General features: G+C 32.4%; 1 protein-coding gene across 2 annotated transcripts in view; it reads right to left on the bottom strand.

Moving 5' to 3' along the window:
* LOC126738283 (calsyntenin-1) overlaps window positions 1-20,536 on the bottom strand; it is a 380,536-nt gene that overhangs the window by 286,712 nt on the left and 73,288 nt on the right. The gene's annotated exons all lie outside the window — the stretch shown is intronic.

Here is a 20,536-nt window from a genome sequence, read left to right as displayed (position 1 = left end):
TGGAGAATTATCTTTTTTTTGTCAATGGTCAGGAGTAGTTGATTCAGTGCAAACTGTTGTTTAGCTTCTCCCCTCGATGCCTCCGATTTAGTAGAGTAATTAATATAATTATGTATAAATGAATGTCGCAACATCTGCAAAAACAGTTAAAAATCATTTCTGGGATTTTTTCAATACTTCTTTAGCAGATTTTAGTCCCGTATTCTCTGAACTCTACTTATTAGGTAGCTAGAAATCATTTCCTGTTCCTAACTACTACTTATTACGTATGATTTGGCCTGGGTGTGAAATTCCCATAGGAGAACTGTAAGGATCATTTTTGTTTTATTTATTTAAATTCATTTCTCTTATATTAAATGCTTTAACTAAATTTAATTTCTTTGTTTTGTATAAATGAGTATATAACTTTGACCAAAGATAGATATTCAGCAGGTACATTTTGTCTTTGATCATTTTTAAAACCTTCGATCCATACACTTTGAGTTATAATATTATATGTATATTTAAATATTATATATAGATCGGTGGAAGCAGAATGAATGCTATATCTATTTCTTTTTTTTGAAACAGCTTATTGGTAATTGTTTATTTTTATAACAACTATGTATGTGTAAATATTAAAAGTAAATTAGTACTTATTATGAAAATTGATTGAAAACTATTTTGTGTTTAGCTGAGTGTTATATTTCCTTCGACCCTTCATTTACATACAAACTTTTGCCAGTTATAAGTTTCTGATAAACTTGAATACACTCCGACAAAACTGGATGGCGCCAACAAGGTAAGCATCTCATTTAAACAATTCATGCCAAACTCACGACCGACTATATTGCTCAAAAGCTGAAAGCTGCTGTTAGCATATGTACCTCTTTATTTTTTTACTAATTTCTTTTTTCTTTAACTATCACAAAAATTAAAAATGAAGTTGGTTACAAAATGTTGACCTGTTTATCAATATACAAAATTGAATTTCTATAATATCAAAAGAGAAGCATCTGATTTAAAGGTCATCAGCAATCTTTCATGCCCTTGCAGTTCTTATAGCCTTTGATTGAAACCTAAAAATCCCATCAGTTTCTGTATTTTTTCTGTTTTGACTACTCTCATCCGTAAACCTTATAATATTCATCACTTTTTGGTACTGTATGCCCTGTTGTCTTTTACTTTAATTATTCATTGGCTTAAACTGATCTGCAAAGTCTTCTCTGCTATGAGTAACATAGGAGCATCATGATGATAGTTCCCATTGTTTGGGGCTTTTGCAGTTTTAAATAAAATGTTTCTTATTCTTCGATAGCCTTTAATGCAACTACACACACGCACGTTGGTAACAACTCGAGAGAATAAGATTACAAAAGACAGCAAAAAAACTAATTTAAAATAAATCTAACTTTACGTATTTAAAAACTGAAACCCCGATTAAAACGGATGACGACTTTCAAGAAGAGCAACAAAACGCTTGCCTTTTCGATTCTTCTAAGACGACTGAACTCATTTGGTACGATATATTTATTTTTCACGACCGTCCGTTGATTTGTACAATTATTATTTTTGTCAGCTTATTAAGGTCCACATTATTTTTAGTTTATTTTATTAAGAGTAACCGTAACATCCATTATGTCTAGTTTCTGTCTGGATGACAAATTAAAATATAAAGAAGTGTGGAAAACTCTTACTACTACTGTTCTTTAAATGCTAAAATCACTAAAAGAAAGAAATATTCAGAAAATACAATAGGATCCATGACCTCCTACCGCAATCTTTATGAGTACTCAGCCAGCGACGTCAGTTATTAAGTCCTCTAATTTTAATCTTCAAGTGGCAAAGCTCTTGTAAAAAAATTATGCTGTAAGCATTGTCCATAGTTAGAAGTAAGAAGTTGAAAGCTGAACCCTGTCTCTCAATTGTCAACTTGTCAATTGCGAGAAAGGTGGATGCCATGTCTTCTGCAAAGAGAGTAAAGGAGGTGCCCATATAGTTTTCTAATAGAACACTGATATATAACAGAAATAAATATTGGCACCTCAGATACTTCAACTTTCTTTACTTCACCAACAGATTTTTGAGAAACTCCATGGACTTCTGTCAAGTATCTGGAAATAATCTTAAAATGTACTTATATTGCTAAAATATAAATTTAATAAATGACAGCATCTTTCAGGTCAGCTCGAATAAATCTTGAATATTTAAGGTAGTATTGCAGTTATTGTTGATACACAATTGATTGCTTGTCAACAGTTTTTCTGAATTTTGTACTTATGATCCTCTAATGAAAACTAAGAATTTTTCTGCTTTGATCACTATATCATCCGCAAAACTTATGATATTCATTCCCCTTTATTATTGTACCTTCTGATCCTTTTAATTCATTCGATTGTCTCCACTATTATTGTCTACAGAAAATGTATGAGGGGCTGCAATTATAAGCCAGATAATTTGACCAGTTGTGTCTAGATTATTTTACATTCTTGATAAACTTCATAAAAAGGAAAATCTTTTTTCGAAATATTGCACTTTGATGTCTATTTTTTCTTTAAATGGTTTTTGAGATATTCATATTTTTTTCTTAAAAAATTCAATTTTGTTGATATCATTTCATTTATCGGTTTTGGATATATTTGACTTTTAGTGAAAGTAAGTTGGATGAAGACAATTGTTTGTTGAACTGTCAAATGAACTAAAAGCCCCATCCCATCCCTCATTACCCTCTAAGATTGCCAACTTTCTAATCACATTTGAACAATTTTTAGTCGGTATCCAAAATGTCGGTATCCAAATTCTTTAAAACAAGCAAAACAATTCGAAGAGGAAATGTTATTTCCTCTTCGAATGAAAAATAACAGTTCAAGTTAGACTTATCCACCCGTATTAAATTTACGGTTATGTGGATGGCATTTTATGAAACGATGTCCGGATTTTTACGATCAATTTTGTCCGGTTATTTGCCTTGTAAAAGAATATTTTTAAAATTATTGTAAAAGCGTGCATTGGTATGGTCATCGATATAAGGCGTAGGTTACGAATTGGATCTGCTTTATCCAGGATCTAAATCATTCCAATTATAAATTAGGCCTATATAAAAAGTGCAGCCTTATTTTATTATTATAGATATATAATCCTACTTCAAATGTGATAAATTCCATTCAAACATTGTAATAGGTCACTCAGAAAATCACCTTACTCGTAGATTTTTGGTCAGTGGCGGGTCGTTCACCAGGCGAAACTATAATTTAATTTGTTATGGTTTTATTTTTTTTATGCTTTCAATGTCTGGAGGGTACCGACAGAAGCTTCTTGTTATAACTAACAATCTTTTAGTTGTAAAATGGATTTCTATCTCTTACAACTAAAAGATTGTTAGTTAGAGGGGAGAGAGTCCATCCTAACCTGATATCACAACATCTGCCATCACAACGAGATGCCACCACAGCAGACAGCAAAACACTGGCAAGAGCGAAAGCTAGCATGAAAAAATGTGTAGGATTCTATCTTGAATGATCTTGATTGGAGTGAACTCCATTTGTCGTTTAAGTGTTTAGACAGACATTTTTGCTGACGCCAATATTTTCAATGAGTGAGGAATCTAATCATCTTAAATAAAGCTGACGTGTCACATACAAAATGCATTAAATAGCAGCCTAACAGCAAAAGGGGGCAAATCATTAATAAATAGCAGAATCTCAGAACACTCCCTTGAGGAATGTACTGGCAATTTCTTCCCAATCAGAAATATAGTATATATTATGAGGCACTCTATTTAAAACTACTGTTACAAAGTTGCCTTACTATGGCTCTATCTTCTTCTGATTATTCGACTTATATTTGTACTTAAAGAACATTCTGTTAAAATTCTAGAAATTAGTAGAAGAATCTTATTAGGTGTATATAGGGACCTGGATTTCGATGTTAAATTTATAGTTGTGATTTGAGTACGCTAAATAATCAATAAGTTATTAGAAATAGTAAATGAAGTAGTAAATAAAAATTTAATGATTGGTGTTCAAGCATGCCTTTTTATTGCACCTATGGAAAATCCGTAACAGTATGTTGTGGTTTATGATGTCGAAAGCCTTGGTGAAATCAAAGAAAGATTCAGACTTCAGAGAAAATTCAAATTCAAATTCAAAAATACTTTATTCGCCAATTAAATACCAATAAAAAATAAAATATAAAAATTAACAATATGGTGAAAACGATCTGCGCAGCGATTATAAAAAAAACCGACAACATAAGCACCCTAATGCATTTGTTGCACAAGCGCGTATATCACAGAAACATTTAAAAAAAATTCATTTTAACGAGTATATTTATTAAAAAAAAAACAGTGGTCGCATGTCACATGTGTCGAAGCCTAGAAGAAGTCGCAGGGAAAAAAATGCTCAGAGGAAGGTGCAGGTTCTGAAGTTAAGTGTTTTAAATTTAATGAAATTATTACTTGTAGCCACCAGGCACACTTAGACATATTTCACAATCTCAATTCATACCCCAACTAATTGCTCATTAAGCAACTGGCTTTAATATACAACGAGAACTTTTTCTCCTTAAAAGTCTTGACCTCTCTTGGTAAGTTATTCCAAAACCTGGATGCAATGTACTAAAATAATTTTTAGCAAACCTCATAGAAGAGTTTTGTAATTTTTGGATTTTACGATACAACATTCCTGTGAGTGATTCACTATAAACAATATCTCCATAATCAACCAATGACAACACAAGACTTTCGCATAAGCTATATTTTACTAGATGATAAGAAGTTTTTAAATTTATTTAAACTCTTTAACCGCATAAGTAATACAAAGCTTAGCAGCAATATGTGACTCAAATGATAAAAATGAGTCTAAAATTATGCCGAGGTTTTGTGATTCTTTAACAATAGGCAACACATTATTTTGAATTTGAATTTTAATGTTATTTTTAATATTATTATTACCAAACAGCAACCTGCAAGATTTTGTGGGATTTAAATTTAAGTTATGACTTTGTGCATATTTATTTAGGTCACTATTTAATTGAGTTTGTATAGTATTGTAATTTAATAAAGTGCAAAATTTGTATATCTGGGAGTCATCTGCATATTGTTATAATTTAGAGTATTGCAAAGTTTGATTCATGTGTGAAACATATATAGAAAACAAGAGTGGCCCAAAAATAAACCCTTGTGGCACACCAGTTGTAATATTCAAATAAGTTGATTTCTCTAAGATGCCATCTTTCATAACGAAGACACAATGCATTCTGTTGCTTAGATAATTTGACATTAGGGTTAAAGCCTGGACAGAAAAACCAAAAAATTTTAATTTCGCTAGAAGTAACTCCTGAGAGATCGTGTCAAAAGCTTTACTATAATTTAATAATTCTAGAACTGTACTATGATTTTTATCTTGCGCGGATCTTATTTCATTTGTGAGATTTACTAACGTGGTTATTGTACTACAATGTTTACGAAAACCTGATTGGGAGCTGGGAATTATTCCAAATGAATCTATAAATTTGGAGATTTTACAATATGTATATGTGTTTTTCTATAATCTTAGAGAGAACTTCCAAATCTTCCAGAAGCAATTAGAGGTATTACCTGTATACCTTAAACCTGATTTAAAAGGGGGGCATTTGAATTAAATATACCCTGATATAGGCACTTCATTAGATATATACATTTTTAAATTAATTGTTTAACTTCTTATCTCAGATTCAGTTATGGTATTTTAGCAATCATTTCCAAAAGCAGTGATTAAACTGATTATACCTATAATGATATACCCGTGCATGAAATATAATCCCATTACATTGAGTTATAACAATGAGCTTTTATCATTATTATTCAAACATACGTGTATATACCAATATCGATTGTTGCGTATTGAAATTCTGGGCATTATTTTCTAAGAACGCGATTATTATATAGCAGGTGAATGGATTGTTTAGACTAAAGCCTTCGACAGTGGTTTATATTAAGTTTGTATATTGTATAAATCAGATTGAATATGAACGAATGGCATATGGCTTTGAGAAGAAAATTATCGAAACTATATAAAATCTAAGTTGGCACAACTGTTCCAACCTAGGCCCTCACGGCATTGACCCACAAATTGATGGTATTTTTTTAATAATTTGAAATGCTTTGAGTAGGGGTGTGTGACATTCAAAAACCATTTCCAAGCCGAGAACCTCGCTTGAAAGTGTGTGAAGCAGGACATGTCGCAACCGATTGATAAGATTTGCCTCGCCTGTTCAGCCATCAATATCTTTAACTGAACACAACATCGCTAAAGTAAAGGATATGGTCACTGAAAATTACGACGTTAAGGCCTGAGAGCATGGCGTCTTCCTCAAGTCGAAATTGAAAGAAGCTCACTATAGTCGATCAAAAGTTAACGTGATGTGTTGACAGTTTCTCCGACTAAGGGAGTGTTGTAGCTTCGGAATTTTTAACATAACGTGACGCAAGAATATTCTGTGCAGTATGCAACTCACCGAAAATTACCAGATATATAGAAATAAAACCCACCATTTAACAATGTAAACTCATTAGAAAACCCATCTCATCTTGCTATTTTAAAATCACCATTTTTGAAAATGTTGGTTTTATTTTTTAAAACTCTTCAATTTCAAAAAAGAAATTTGAAGAATTTTCAGAAAATATATAAGTTAACAAAAAAAATAGATATTTTTTTAATTAAACATTTTCTGTTGCTTTTTTTCCCTCTACGAATAATAATAAAACAGCTAGCGCTGCAATAAATGCAGTAGCATCAATTTTAATTTAAAAAAAAAACTTAATATTTAAAAATTAATTAATTATTCACAGCCTGTGAAATTAGTAAGAACCTGTTGAAGAAGATGGAAAGCCTGACAAGTCGAGAGTGACATGTTCGGAGAACATGGAGGTAAAAAACCTCAAACTCGACCAATCCAGAAAACTAGGCGAAGACTTACTGAAAAAACTAATCAGGATTAGCAACTGTCAACAGGAGTTCCTAGAGAGCCACATCGACGATGGAAAAACCCTCGGAGTCAAATCCATTGAAGTACTCACCACTCAATCTTTTCGTGCCCACTACTGAACATAAATCTCCCTCATAAATTCTCATTCGCATCGATTCTGTACGCCCGCATCCAATTAATTTGGCAGTGCTTTATGTCATCATTCTATCGTTTGGATGGACGGCTGGTGTTGCTATATGATTCGTCTCTTGGTCGCCACTCCAGTAACTATCTCGTGCATCTGTTTTCCGCCATTTCAATGATATGGTCTGCCACAATTCATTTCAGTCTTGCTATCAACAGCATCAGCTACTCTAGACTTCGTCTTATTTCGCAGTTTGGGATCGGCATTCTATCGCCCTTTGAGCCAGTCGGATGCTCTGCACTGCTCTCCTTGTCAACAGCGGAAAAACATATTGAATGAAGGTCGTCTTCTTCAGCCATATTGGGAGGTTAGATTTAAAAACATAACTGAAACTTGCCAAAAGCTATCCAAGTCAGCCTTATATGACTTATAAGTTTGGTGGTTTCAAAAAAAAAAGCTCGGCCAGCAGTACCGTAGCCTTATCTAGCCGATCAGCTAGCTCCAATTATATTGATTCCCTTGTCCGTGAGAACTTAGCCCTTTTACGAATGTATTCCAGGAGTATTGTGAACAGTTTTAGCAATATGGTATCTCTTTGACGTACTTCGCGTTGTACTTTGTATTTTTAGGTGTTTGCCTCTATTTTAACACTAGCTGTGACATTTTAATATATAGGTTTAATGAAATAGGTTTTTGACAGATGACAGTTTTCTTCCCATATGGCCCTAAGCCAAAACAATACATCAACATGGTTATGGCCATTTTCAGCTATTTTTTGCTAACTAAGCTGACGAAAAAAACACTATTTGCATACTATCTATAAAAACCCAAAAATAACCATAAAAGTCTCTTAAAAAACGAAATCAACCCATAGACACGGTACTCTTTTTTTTATTTGGCTATTATATACTATCAAACAAACATAATGAAAAATAATACATTGATTTTTTAATAACTCCTGCAAGCTAAAAATTAGGTAGTGAAGTTATCATAAAAAAATTAACAAACGTTAATTTTTTTTTAATAATACTAATTTTGGACAATTACAGTGACATGGTTTACACAGAGTAATTTGAAAGAGGATGTTGGTAGTGTTTAGGGGTTGACAGCTCTTTTTTTTTAATTAACTAAACAACAATTTTTATTGTTGAGTAAAGGGAGTTGTGTCCATTCATTAAACATAAAAACTATACCTCAACCATATACAGGGCATCCTGAATTGTATAGTCCAAACTATAACAGCGCACTCTGTGTTTAAAATAAGCAAAGCTGTTGGGAAATAACCCAACAACACCATTTTCTGTGATCGAGATGTATTTATTTTTAATTGGTTTATGTTCATAATTTTAATGACAACAGAAGGTTCCCACAGGTCAGAAAATAATCAATTTGAAGTGGTTACTTTTAAAGGTTTCAAACTTTTAAAGAAAACAAATATAACCCATAAATTGCCATGAAACTGTCAGTCTTAGGTCTTAAGCCCTTTTTCACATCCCTTGTTGATGAAAGATGCACTTATTAAACATCTTTACACCTACTAAGTAAAAGAAGGTGGTAAAAAGGTCGCACGTTCAAAATTAGTTATACAGTCGATCTCAGTTGTTGTAGAAGTCAGGTTGGGTCACTGTCCCCGAGATGTAGTGTGTGAGTCGAGTCGCGAGTCGTGGTCGCGATCGAAGTGAGAAGTTGCTCACGAGTTACCTCCATTCTCTTTACTCTTTAAATCCTAATATAGGTCTCTCTCTCCAGACTCTTGATGGCCAAATACTGGTCCAAGAGTTGCAGTATACAATCGAGTTGAGTTACTGTCACAGTAGTGTATGAGTCGAGTCGCGAGTCGTAGTCGCCATCGGAGTGAGAAGTTGCTCATGGAAGTTTTCCCTATTATCCCTATTACCCCTAATACCCAAGACGGGTTTTTCTCTTTCTCTCTCTCTTTACACTTTTGATGACCTAGGAAGGTCCGTAAGTACCTTTAAACTCTAAACCCAGTAAAAACTACCTGTATTATTGTCGCTAGTTATGAGTTCGGTCGTCGTGTGTTGATACAATCGGTTAAAGTAATTAACCTATTGTAATTAGAGTATAAGCACCATTGTTAGTAGTTAGTAAGAAGTGAGTATAATTAAGAAAAAAATTAGTATACAAAAAGACAGCAAAGACAATTCACAGTTTGCAACTGCTTTAACGAATAACTGTTCCATTTTCCTGTCTTCGGATCTAATAAATGAGCTTATTTTGTATTGTAAAAGTTTTGTTTTATTTATTAAGTTAATTGGTTCAGCGCCAGATAAGCTGTGGTCCTTCGATAAAAATACAAAATAAACAAGTACAGTCCACTAGTACTCTCCAGTGGCAAAATTAAACAATTATGTCCCCGTCTATTTGGGTAAGAAGCCAGGCAGCAGTTCTCCCCCGAATAAAAGCGTTTTGATAACATTCGATATGTATGTCAGGAGGGAAAGAGAGTGGACTGTATCTAAATTTTGATATACGTAAAAATGTTACTTACAAATCTTTAAATGAACATTCTTTAGCGGGCAGGCTTTCTTCTGTACTTGTTTTATCAGATTGAACGAACAAGGGTTTTAAGGATAGAAGAGGTTGACACTGGTTAAATTAAGTTTTACCAAAATTAAAAACAAACTATATGAGACCGCGTTTCAAGATGTAGTGAGGTATATTTAAAAACAAAACGTTTCCGTTGACTACGTGAAACTTCTTTATCGATAATGATCTACCGAGTATATCAGATTGTTTAGAATTATATAATTATTAAACAATTAGAAAAATTATCAAAACGTAGTTCGATCGATCAAAATTCAAATTAAACGTAAATACACCCAAATTCAATGAAAACTGAACAATAATCCCTAATTATCTCAATAAATATATATCAAGAAACTATTTGTTTTCGAAACAAAAAGTTTTGAGAAAAAAATGTTTTTAGTCTAAACTTTTTTATTGCTTAAAATATTTTTATTAAATTTGGTACACCATTTGAAGTAGCAAAAGGCACATTTTGAGCTGAACGATTTTTAAAATTTTTTTTAGTTGTGTCCTACATGATTCTTAATTGAAACTTCTTGATTTAAAATGGTACTATGCACGGTCTTTTTGTACTATGCACGGTCTTAAAAACCGTCTCCTGCAGGTTCTATGTCAGCTTATATGGAAATGAAGGATTCTCTTGCAAGGGTTTTTCTTTCTGCAAAAGAGGTCACAAGAAAAATACTACCGGAGATTAGATGCATCGTGTTTATTATTTTGAGACAACAACTCATAATTCACTGTCGAAAACGTTTGATTCATTGATTCCATCAATTGGAAGAGTGCACCAAAGCAAAAATGCTTGAATATCCGAATGATTATTAATATAATTTGACTGAAGCCACCTTATTTGTAAAAAAATTCTGGATATGTGGAAGCTTCAGATCTATTCAAAGGCCTAAATCATTTGTAAGACAGAGAAAATTAAAGGGTAAAGACTGTTACAAACAACCAAAATATAAAATATCTTTCATAAGTCTTATGATGGATCACTGGAATGTCACTGAAAGTTCCCAGAGATCAAAGGGAGTTAACAAAAACTCAATGAAGTATCCTTGCCTCATGAATTTAATGTCGTCACCTAGACTTATGAGAGACCAAAGAACTTGAGAATGGAAACAATAAATCATCTTCGTTTTACGTCTTGGACCCTTGGCTCCTAAGACATAGGAGCTTGAGTCTCATTTTTTTACAGAATATTCAAAATTTGGGACGGAAAAACTAAAGCTCATTCATATTCGTGGCCATGGATAATATTCTGAAAGGCAAACTAAGAAACTCAAGATTAGCTCTTGAAAAATGACTGATTAATGAATGGATTCCGTCGATTGGAAATCTTAGTGAATTTCTGGAGTCTCAGCAAAAATTATCGGAAGACAAAGAACTTGGAAAAATCAATGAACAAGCTTGGTTCCAGGTCTGTAGATTAAAACGTAAAGGTGTTAGCTTCTCTCATCCTTCTCTTTACGAAATAAAGAATTTTCTTGCAGAATATCCAAACTTCTCAAACAAAATTTTAACTGTAGCTGATATTCGTGGCCATGGATGAGTCTCTGAGAACTAGATTCTCGGAAGAAAATAAAGAATTCTCTTAAAGAACACACATAGTTTTTATTTTTTTACTCAAAACCTTGCATTGTACAAACAAACAGCAGATATGTAAATTTACTCCAATCTGAAGAAGGATTTTAGAAATAATTTTTGTTTTTAGAAGAAGCATTGTCGTAGCCTTTTTTATTAAAGAATATTCAATTAAGAATCCCGCACGTACATCACTGATAAAAAATGTATACTCAACTCCAAAGCCGTGCACCAAATTTCAGAAAAATATTTCAAGTAAAAAAGAACTTATTCCTAAAAAACATGTTTTGCCTTTAAATATTATCACCCTATATAAACTTATAGATAGAAGAAGAATTAGAGTGACAAGAATAATAAAGTGAGAGGAATTCTCCAGTATGCACCTAGTTTCGTAGAGTCCATTTTATGCAAAATATATAATTTTATAAATAGATAGAAGAAATAGAAATATATAATTTTATAATTGATATATAACTTAAAAAAAAAGTTTTAAAAAATGTAATATAACTTCCATTCCTTCTGTATTTCCCCTCATAATTAAGGGTTTGCTATTTAGTCAACTGATATTCCCAGGCCATATATATTTACATAGTTGATCACTGTTAAAGCAAAACCTACTTATTATTCAAAACTAGTCGCATATAATAATATAAATATACCTGCGATTGTTTTGTTTATGGTGGCATTGTTACCACATTAATTATTATTCTAACTAAGAAAATATGTCGTTATTAATCTATAATTGTGCTGATGCCAGTAATAGTACAAGTAAAAAATGGCACGTCGATTTGAGAAATTGATGCTCATACAAGGTGTACTCATACAAGTGACATATCACAAGCCAGCAAGCCTTAAGACTTGTCAATGTCAAAAGCCATGTTGTACTAAATCACTAATAAGTCTATTTAAATTGATGTAAGAACTTCAAGCATTAAAATAATAAACTAAAATACCGTGTATAGGAAGGACAAAATATGCCTTACGGGTTGAAATTCCAAAACTGTGTGACATCTGAATGCTCCATAAAATAGTCATAAAACAATCAAGCAAAATGATAATTCTGCAAATCTGAATATTGCATAATGAATAATAATCAGGTCTATAAAAAAAGATTTTTATTATTTATGTCCGTATGCACTGCTATTCAAATGACTGACTAAAATAGTTGGTCTAATATATTGTGGAAGTCGTAATATTTCATATGCCCAGGCACGATAAATTTACATAATTTTATGACTTGAAATAGAATGAGACTGGGTTGTTCTTTTTTTTTAATTTAAAATGCAGTTGCATTAAATAAAGTTATGAATAATGTTACTTTTTCTGCGATAGATGTGGTATATATTAAACTATTTTAACTGTCATAAATCACCTTCGTACTTAGATGCAACATTTTATAATCATCTTTTATGGAAGATATATAGAATCCGTTCTTTTACAAAATCATAAAAAATCATTACAAAATCAATTTTGGGATTAAGTCTTTTGCATCAGTAAGCAAACTTGTCAAACTGTCATGAGAGCCATAGTGAGATAAACGACAAAAAAACCAAATGAAGCACCGCCACTTTTAATTACTCGAATTAATCCATTTCAACCGCTATACAATCAGACCGAGGCCGAAGAATATAAAAAGAAGATTCCCAAGATCAAGCATCTCTCATAGTTTCCAATGAATTTAATTTCAGCATTGAAAGAAACTAAGTATAACTTAAATCCTTCCTAACCAAACCCATCCTAAAAGCCGCCATTCTATCGAAATTGATCTGCACCCTCCTAATGAACTGGATCGTTTTTACTGTTCATTTAGGTATGAATTAAAATATTCGATACACAAAAAAATTGACTTATTCCACACGTACTCAACTTAACCCAATAACTTAGGCTACTAGAAAACCCTATTTAAACTATATCCTTACAGGGCTCCTTATATATTAGGTAACCACTATTCCGGAATATTCGCCAATTCTATAAGTGTGTTTCCAAGATGTCGCGAGGTGACCCCGCAGCTCGCTTCATCCTTACCGAACCTTCGGGTCTAGGCGATGGACGAGATTATTGTCATGTTGTCTGCTATATTCACGGCTTTACTACTTATCACATTACAATTATACCTGATATTTAAGTAGCCATGCAACTGGCCATGCATAAGTTCTCAATATATTTATTAAAAGAGCACCAGTAAGCCGCTGAATAAATCCCAATACAATAATTGCCTTCACAATTTTGAAAACAGAGTTCACAAAGACAACTTAATTAACAATCCAGAGGCTATCTTTAACCGACATTCGCCAGGTTCAAGAGATATAATTTCGTCTTCACGTCTACATTTTTAAATATATTCTTCGCACTATTCATGACACACTATTTTTGGAATGTCTTCAAGTCAGACGACAACATGACAATCATCAGTTGATTTTATATGATGAAATTTTTTAATATCGGCTAAAAATGGTCACGTGTTTAATGAAAAGGTAAAACCATAATTAATCCACCATTTAATGGGACATCAAATGGGACTTATGTATATATAGACTATAGGAGCAGAGATGCATGCGTATAATTATTTAATAAGGCGAGTTCTACAACACAAAAAGATCCTGGTTCAATACAAAAAATGTGAGTTTTACACCAAGATTAATGTAGTAGACTTTGTTAAATACTTTGAAAAAGACAGCCTAGACATAATCAATCTAATCATTATATCCATTATATCCATATTAACTATTAATTATTAAGCCTTGATAGAGCACAAGATTGGTGGTACACAGATAAAAAGGATCTCTTAACATAAAGTAAAACGAGTTTAAACCAAGGCCGCCATGTCTTTGGATATAGCCAAATGAATATTACCTTAGGAAAAACTTACCACATCCTTAGCTTTAGTCTACTACTATTTTGAATTGTTAAGTAAATATGTCCTAATTGTAAGAACAGCAAATTATTTAGTTATTTGGTCTAAGAGAAGAAAAAAAAATAATTTTCTCTCCCCAAGGTCATTATGTTTTTGGTACAAGAGTCTTAATCTTAACTTCAAAACGTGTGATCTTCTCATATGTACATAAATGTACTTGTCTGAAAGACATTTCTTTGACAGAAATAAATGAATGGCTTAAAATCTAAAAATTTAATGGATACAAGATCATTAAGTTCTTACATCAAATATTAAATATCTTGTATTAAGAAATTATTTACTTGACCCAAAAATTATTATTTCGGTTTCGGAAGATAACTTTTCGAAATTTCGTAATATAACTCACAAAAAAATATAAAATTAAGTTAAGCCTGTCAGAAAACACTATAATATTAATTATAAAGGTACTTAGACAGCTTCACACAATTTTAAATTTTTTTGTGGATTAAGACTGTTCACAACCAAATACGTATACGAGTATATAATATCTTTATTGTATTTAAACCCCCTTTATAATTATGTATTTTTTTATTAAAATGTATCTTATGTTTTCATTTTTCATAAACTGTTTTTGATTTTACTTTTTATATTTTATTCACTTAAATAAGTTTTCGCATTCAATATTAAATATCGAAGCAAAATTTATAGCGCTTTTAACGAGGTTTTTTCGAGGATATAAAAAAGAAAAGAAGATAAAATATTAATAACACACTTTTATTTTATATTATGGAAGTCATAAGTTTCACAAAATACATATACTAATATTATATCGTTAATATGTGACGTCAACGCAAAATTAAACTCTCTATTATGCTATGAGCATCAAAAAAAAATAAAAAAATCTGTAACACTTATTGCACTAGTCTTATTTTTTTAAATTATTTTATGAAACCAGAAGGTAATAACTATTGTCTAGGCTTATGGTTTCTAAGTTACTTACATTTCCAAAACTCTAATACTTGTAGATAATATCTGCTAACCAGACTAACCACCTATGCATAAATTAATAGAATATTCTGAAAAAATTAACATGATGACTGACAATGAAACATTGAATTTATTCCTTACTATAACGATCACACTGTATATTATACATATATTTTTCGATATAAGAGAAAAAAAATTAAACGTATATTTTTATAAAAAAGGATTTTTTTTCACAGTTACATAAATGTTTGCGCCAAGGATATTTATTTTGTCCTAAAATGGTACGATACTTAGCTCGAAATAATTATCTTATTAAAAGTACATAACCTTTCCTTCAAGATTTTAATTTTAAAGTAAGAAAATTCTCTTCTGCTAAGATTATATTTTTTTCTTTTAGGAAAATTTATAGCGGTTTTCGCGGAGCAGTCCTGAACTTGTCCGGGATTCTTTTCCCGAGTCTTTTCCTGTATTTTTATTGCTTTTAATATGTCCGCATTTTATCATCGGCCAATCGAAACTTAGGAAAATAATCCCGGACTAGTTCAGGACTGCCCTGTGAAAATAGCTATATTAGCTTCTAAAGAATATTTTAACGCAAACGTCCACCATTTTGTTTAAGATACAATAATAATTTACACAAAAGCTTTTAAAAATCAATGCATGCTTATTTAGTTATTTATAAACTAATCTAGGTATACCTATAAGAAAGTAAAAAATGCATTATAGCCCTACTGAGTATTTTAAATCTACACACGCATATATAGGTACCGGTATAATTTAAAAAAAGAAATAAAAACCACATATATTTATAATATAAATATACCTTCAAACACAGGCCACAAGTGTTCCAAAGCATTCCGCTTTAAAAAAGAGAAAACTTCACTTACTTCAACTTCAAAATTGATGTTGTCCATGTTGAAAAAACCAAATTCAAACACAAAAATGCGATTATACATCGTGTCGCGTTGACAATGCCGTGTCTAACTTGCTAATGATTGGAACGACCAAAGGACAAACTTCCGACAAAGGGAAAACACCGGGGTTATACCTACGCGACCCAACGCAAAGCACCTGTGAGGTTAAAGCAAGAACGTACTCTTTAAACAAGTATCGATAAATTCACAATTTTATTCTTAAAGACAGTTGTCTAATAGCAAGGATTTAATTCGCTAAGATAATTAGAAAATAATGCGAAGAACGTGGATTCTCTTTTGACAAGATAACGTGAGTTTGAACTAAATGTATATCCTTAATTAAAGATAATTAACAGCCAAGATAATATATTTTCTTGTAATAAGAAGTCATTTTTATCTGTGTAGCTGCCCTACCAGGCATCAACTCGCGTTGTTCTCTCCAAGATCCCAAGCGAGTTTTTTATTGACTGAGGAATCTCTGACCGCAAAGAAGCTGGTCTGCAGTTATCAACATTGCTTTTTTAGTCCATTTTTTGCTTTGAAAAACTTGACTTACAGCATACAGCCGTCTGACTGAATGGTCTCACGAGAGTACACACTCATGAAGTAGAACTGAAATGCCATCAGGTCCTGATGTCTATTTATTATGAAGACTATTAATCACTTCAAAAATGTGGTGGGAAACTAGTTTGAAATTCATACGTTGGAAGTTGCTATTGGAGTGTGACTACATAAAAAGATGAAAAGTATTTGCTACCTAGATAGTAGCTGTAATAGAAGTTAATCTGAGATGATAAATATAATCGTTCAAGCCAGGTGGTATATAACAAAATGGAAAATTAAATCAAAAATAAGAAATCCAAAAACGCCACAAGTTGGGGTTCCAATCCATCTGTTGAAAAACTATGAGTTTATCAACTCCATAACTCCAAAAATTTTAATATAGTATCCTTATGGTCAAATATGGCAAATTTGTGAATTTTCAAAGTGTTATTGGAGGAATAACACTTCAACAATTGACTCAATCTCACCATAAGCTAGCGGTTTTGTGATCTTTGGATTGATATTTGGCTGCTAATATAGTTATAACTTTTAAAAAATCTATATTTGGAGGTACCCTAAAAAATACAAAATCCAAGAGTTCTGGCACATTCCTGTACTACTGAATCTAATGAGAATCAAAATAACAAGATGTGATACAAGAGTTGTGCTCTACTTGTAAAAACATATCCAACTCTCTCTTTGATATCAACTGCCAAATTTTGCCTCACTCCTATTTTTATGAATTGGTCAACAACAAACCATTGGCTAGTACTAGATATATCACCCTTGGACTGGATAATCGATTCTTCCAGCCAGTCAGTTTTGCTCTAGAATTGACCCCGTAGGCTCCACTTTTCTCTGGGTAACGGATGTATAGAGGCCTTTTGCAGCCGGTCTTTTTTATGGTAACACAGACTGAACTGCTGAGTTAAATATCTGCCATATGTAAGCAAACTTACGGTTGTTTTATAAGATAGGAATATAAATCTTGATAATATTCATGCTTCATTAGGAATATTTAGTAGGCATCTAAAAAACATCATAATACACGGTAATAAAAATCACTGGGATAACGAGTTAAAGCAGAAACGAGAAAAAGCAGACCGTGATGTGCTCTCCACCAATCCTGCAGTGTTGACTGCAGGATTTTCTTCATGAAAAATCAAGATAGAAGCATTCTAACAGCCATAAAATTGGAAGCGCTAAGAATAGAATCAGTTAATTATGAAAATATACACGCCAAGCAAATTTCCTTCTTAGATGCCGAAATATCCATGAATTAGCATGCAACCGAAATTCATAGGCAAAGCCTTAAAAGTTAAGCTTCCGCTAGACTGCAAATTTCCGCACTCAAGACCCTCGTTGTCGGAACGTGTATATGTGTTACTACATAAATAAACTTGAGCTGAATAAATAAATATTGCAAATTCCTTAAAAATGTTATTACAGTACAAAAGACCCTTTTCAGACTGACAGTAAAGTTGTGAGCAGACGATACTTCAGTTAAAATATCTGACCCTACTGAAATAACATAATGAAATGATAAATAAATTAATGAAATAACACTATCAAAACCCTGACAAGAGGGATCACATTGTCGCATATACTTTAAGCTATAACGCTTTGAAGGGAGAATACATCTAATACCAATTTTAATGTAATTGACTACTGTGTCGTTCGTTAATAGACCAGTTCTTAGTAATTTAATTTGCAGCCAGAATCATTCTGGCCACGGTAAGGGATTACTTAGAAATTAATTAACTCAGTTTATACTAAAAACATTTTATAATTGTCCAATTTACGAAAACAGCAATAAAATCCTTTCGTTCATTCTAATATCACCAAAGTTAGCAGTGACACAGGTTTCTGCATATTACCGAAACGTGGGAGTTAAAAACCTGGAAGTACTGGAAATTGAGGAGACCCGGAAATATAATTTCTACAAAGCGATCAGCTCACTACAGTCTCAATGCCTGATTGTCGGATGTAGAGCGAATGTGAAACTGCGGATATGTTTTACTCCCTGAAACCCTGAACTGTTTGGTAACCAAGAGGTACAGTAGTGACATAGGGAAAATAGTGCAGAAAATAAATGCAAATATCCAGAAAAAGAGCAAAACATTTTCGCAGCTTCGATGCCAAACAGTTAATCGATCTATAGTATCTCATGTACGTATCCAACACTAAATAAAGGATTACAAGTACTTCTGGTTCGATGCCAATTCTTTTAAAAAGGCTGGTAGTAAAAGATTCGAATGTGGATAAATTTTTCCTGTACAGCCCACCGTTGAACATACGGGAAGAATGGATCTATGAAAGTTCTTGAAAACTTGATAAAAACTTGTTGTAGTTTTTTGGCTTTGGAATCTGCCCATGTGCAAGCAACCTTGGATCGTGCCTCTCTTTAAATCAGGAAAACAAGAGGTTCTGACTGAGAAACTAATGAGGAGAGCCCTTTTTGTACGGAGCCAGTTCAAGTCTGAATAGTTAAAGTAAAAGTAAAAGTCAAAATGTGCTTTATTTGTTTAAAACAATAAATTGTTGTTTACAAAGCCATTAAAAAAATACCTACTTTACCTATAAATAATAAAACAGACGTCACTTTGCAATTAAGTGTACAAAAAACATTATTAATAAAATGTTTGTCCTCAAATTTAACGTCACACATTAAAATGCAGAAAAGAATAAAAATAAATACATAATAAGAGTATACGTAGTCGCTGTCTAAATATATTAATTGACGTTGCGTCTTTAATGTTACGTGGTAGGTGATTAAATACCTTTATTCCTTCATAGGTGATAGATTTCTGCGTCAAGGTAGATGTAGGGATAGGCAGATGCAAGTTATTTACGGTTTTGCCCTGGAAATTTACCGAGAGCCCGTTTTTGCAGAAATAGGCTTGACTGGATGAGATAATGGCTAGCATTTTCCCAGAAACAAATACCATACCTAATACGCGAATCAATCAAAACGAAATAAACAGATCTACCAACCGATGCACCTTGTTCCTTAAATGTTCACCTTACCGAAAAACAGCCTGAAGATATCGCCTTAGCAAAACCAACAATATGCTCTCCAAAAGCAAGATTTTTATCTATGGTCAATCCAAGTAACCTGCTGGTGCTGTGTTGCTTAATGGTAATGCTCCCAAGAGATACTCTCTCCAGGGAGCCTTTAAAGCTCATAAGCTTGGTTTTGTCTGCATTTAACGACAGGAGATTTGAATCAAACTAGATCTTTATAATACTGGCGCGACTTTTAAATCCAAATAGTAGGAAATAAATGATTCTAGTACCTTAAGTCATGGTATTAAGTGTGTAATAGTTGTGTTATAAGTAGGTAAAAAATCAGTTGACTAATTTTGTGCAGTGTTTTAATTCACACTCAAACGAACTGTAAGAAAACGCTACAATACCGACCGAGTATGACATCAGCTACTTGTCAAGAAGCTTCAAAGCAATACATCAAATCGATCCAATCATAGCTTACATATCTAAGAAATCTTAGAAATTAAGTGTAACGACCAATGTAACTTCGGGTTTACCTTAGAATTCTCCTTGGACGTTCAACGTCAACGTTATTCCTTTCTTATGTATGCATATAGCCTCAAAATGTATTATAAGATTAAAACTAAAAAAAAAGCTTCAGTCAGATCCTAGATCTGTATCGAATCAGAACGGTATCGAATTGAAATCTCTCGACAAACAGGTCACTGCTGTATGATAATCATAAAATAATGCATTGGTGCGCTCAAAAACAACAATTCCGGATTATATTTCATATGGGAAAATGCCATCGATATATTATCGTTATGAAGATTCTGTCATATGATATTAAATAAACTTATATTCTATTAAAATTATCCTGAAGCGGTTGCATGTTATTAATTTCACAGTTAATCTTTTGTGTGATCATCATTATAAATGGTATTCATTCTGAATGAATTTTTGTTGGAATTTAAATAACCCGCCAAAATTACAAAGGTCGTAACACTGTTTTTTAATTAATCTAATACTTATGTCATACCTCTACTTTTA

The sequence above is a fragment of the Anthonomus grandis genome, chromosome 7, assembly GCF_022605725.1.
Source record: "Anthonomus grandis grandis chromosome 7, icAntGran1.3, whole genome shotgun sequence".
Classification (NCBI taxonomy): domain Eukaryota; kingdom Metazoa; phylum Arthropoda; class Insecta; order Coleoptera; family Curculionidae; genus Anthonomus; species Anthonomus grandis.
Note: the sequence above shows the minus strand (reverse complement) of the source record. Positions and strands in the feature narration are given on the sequence as shown.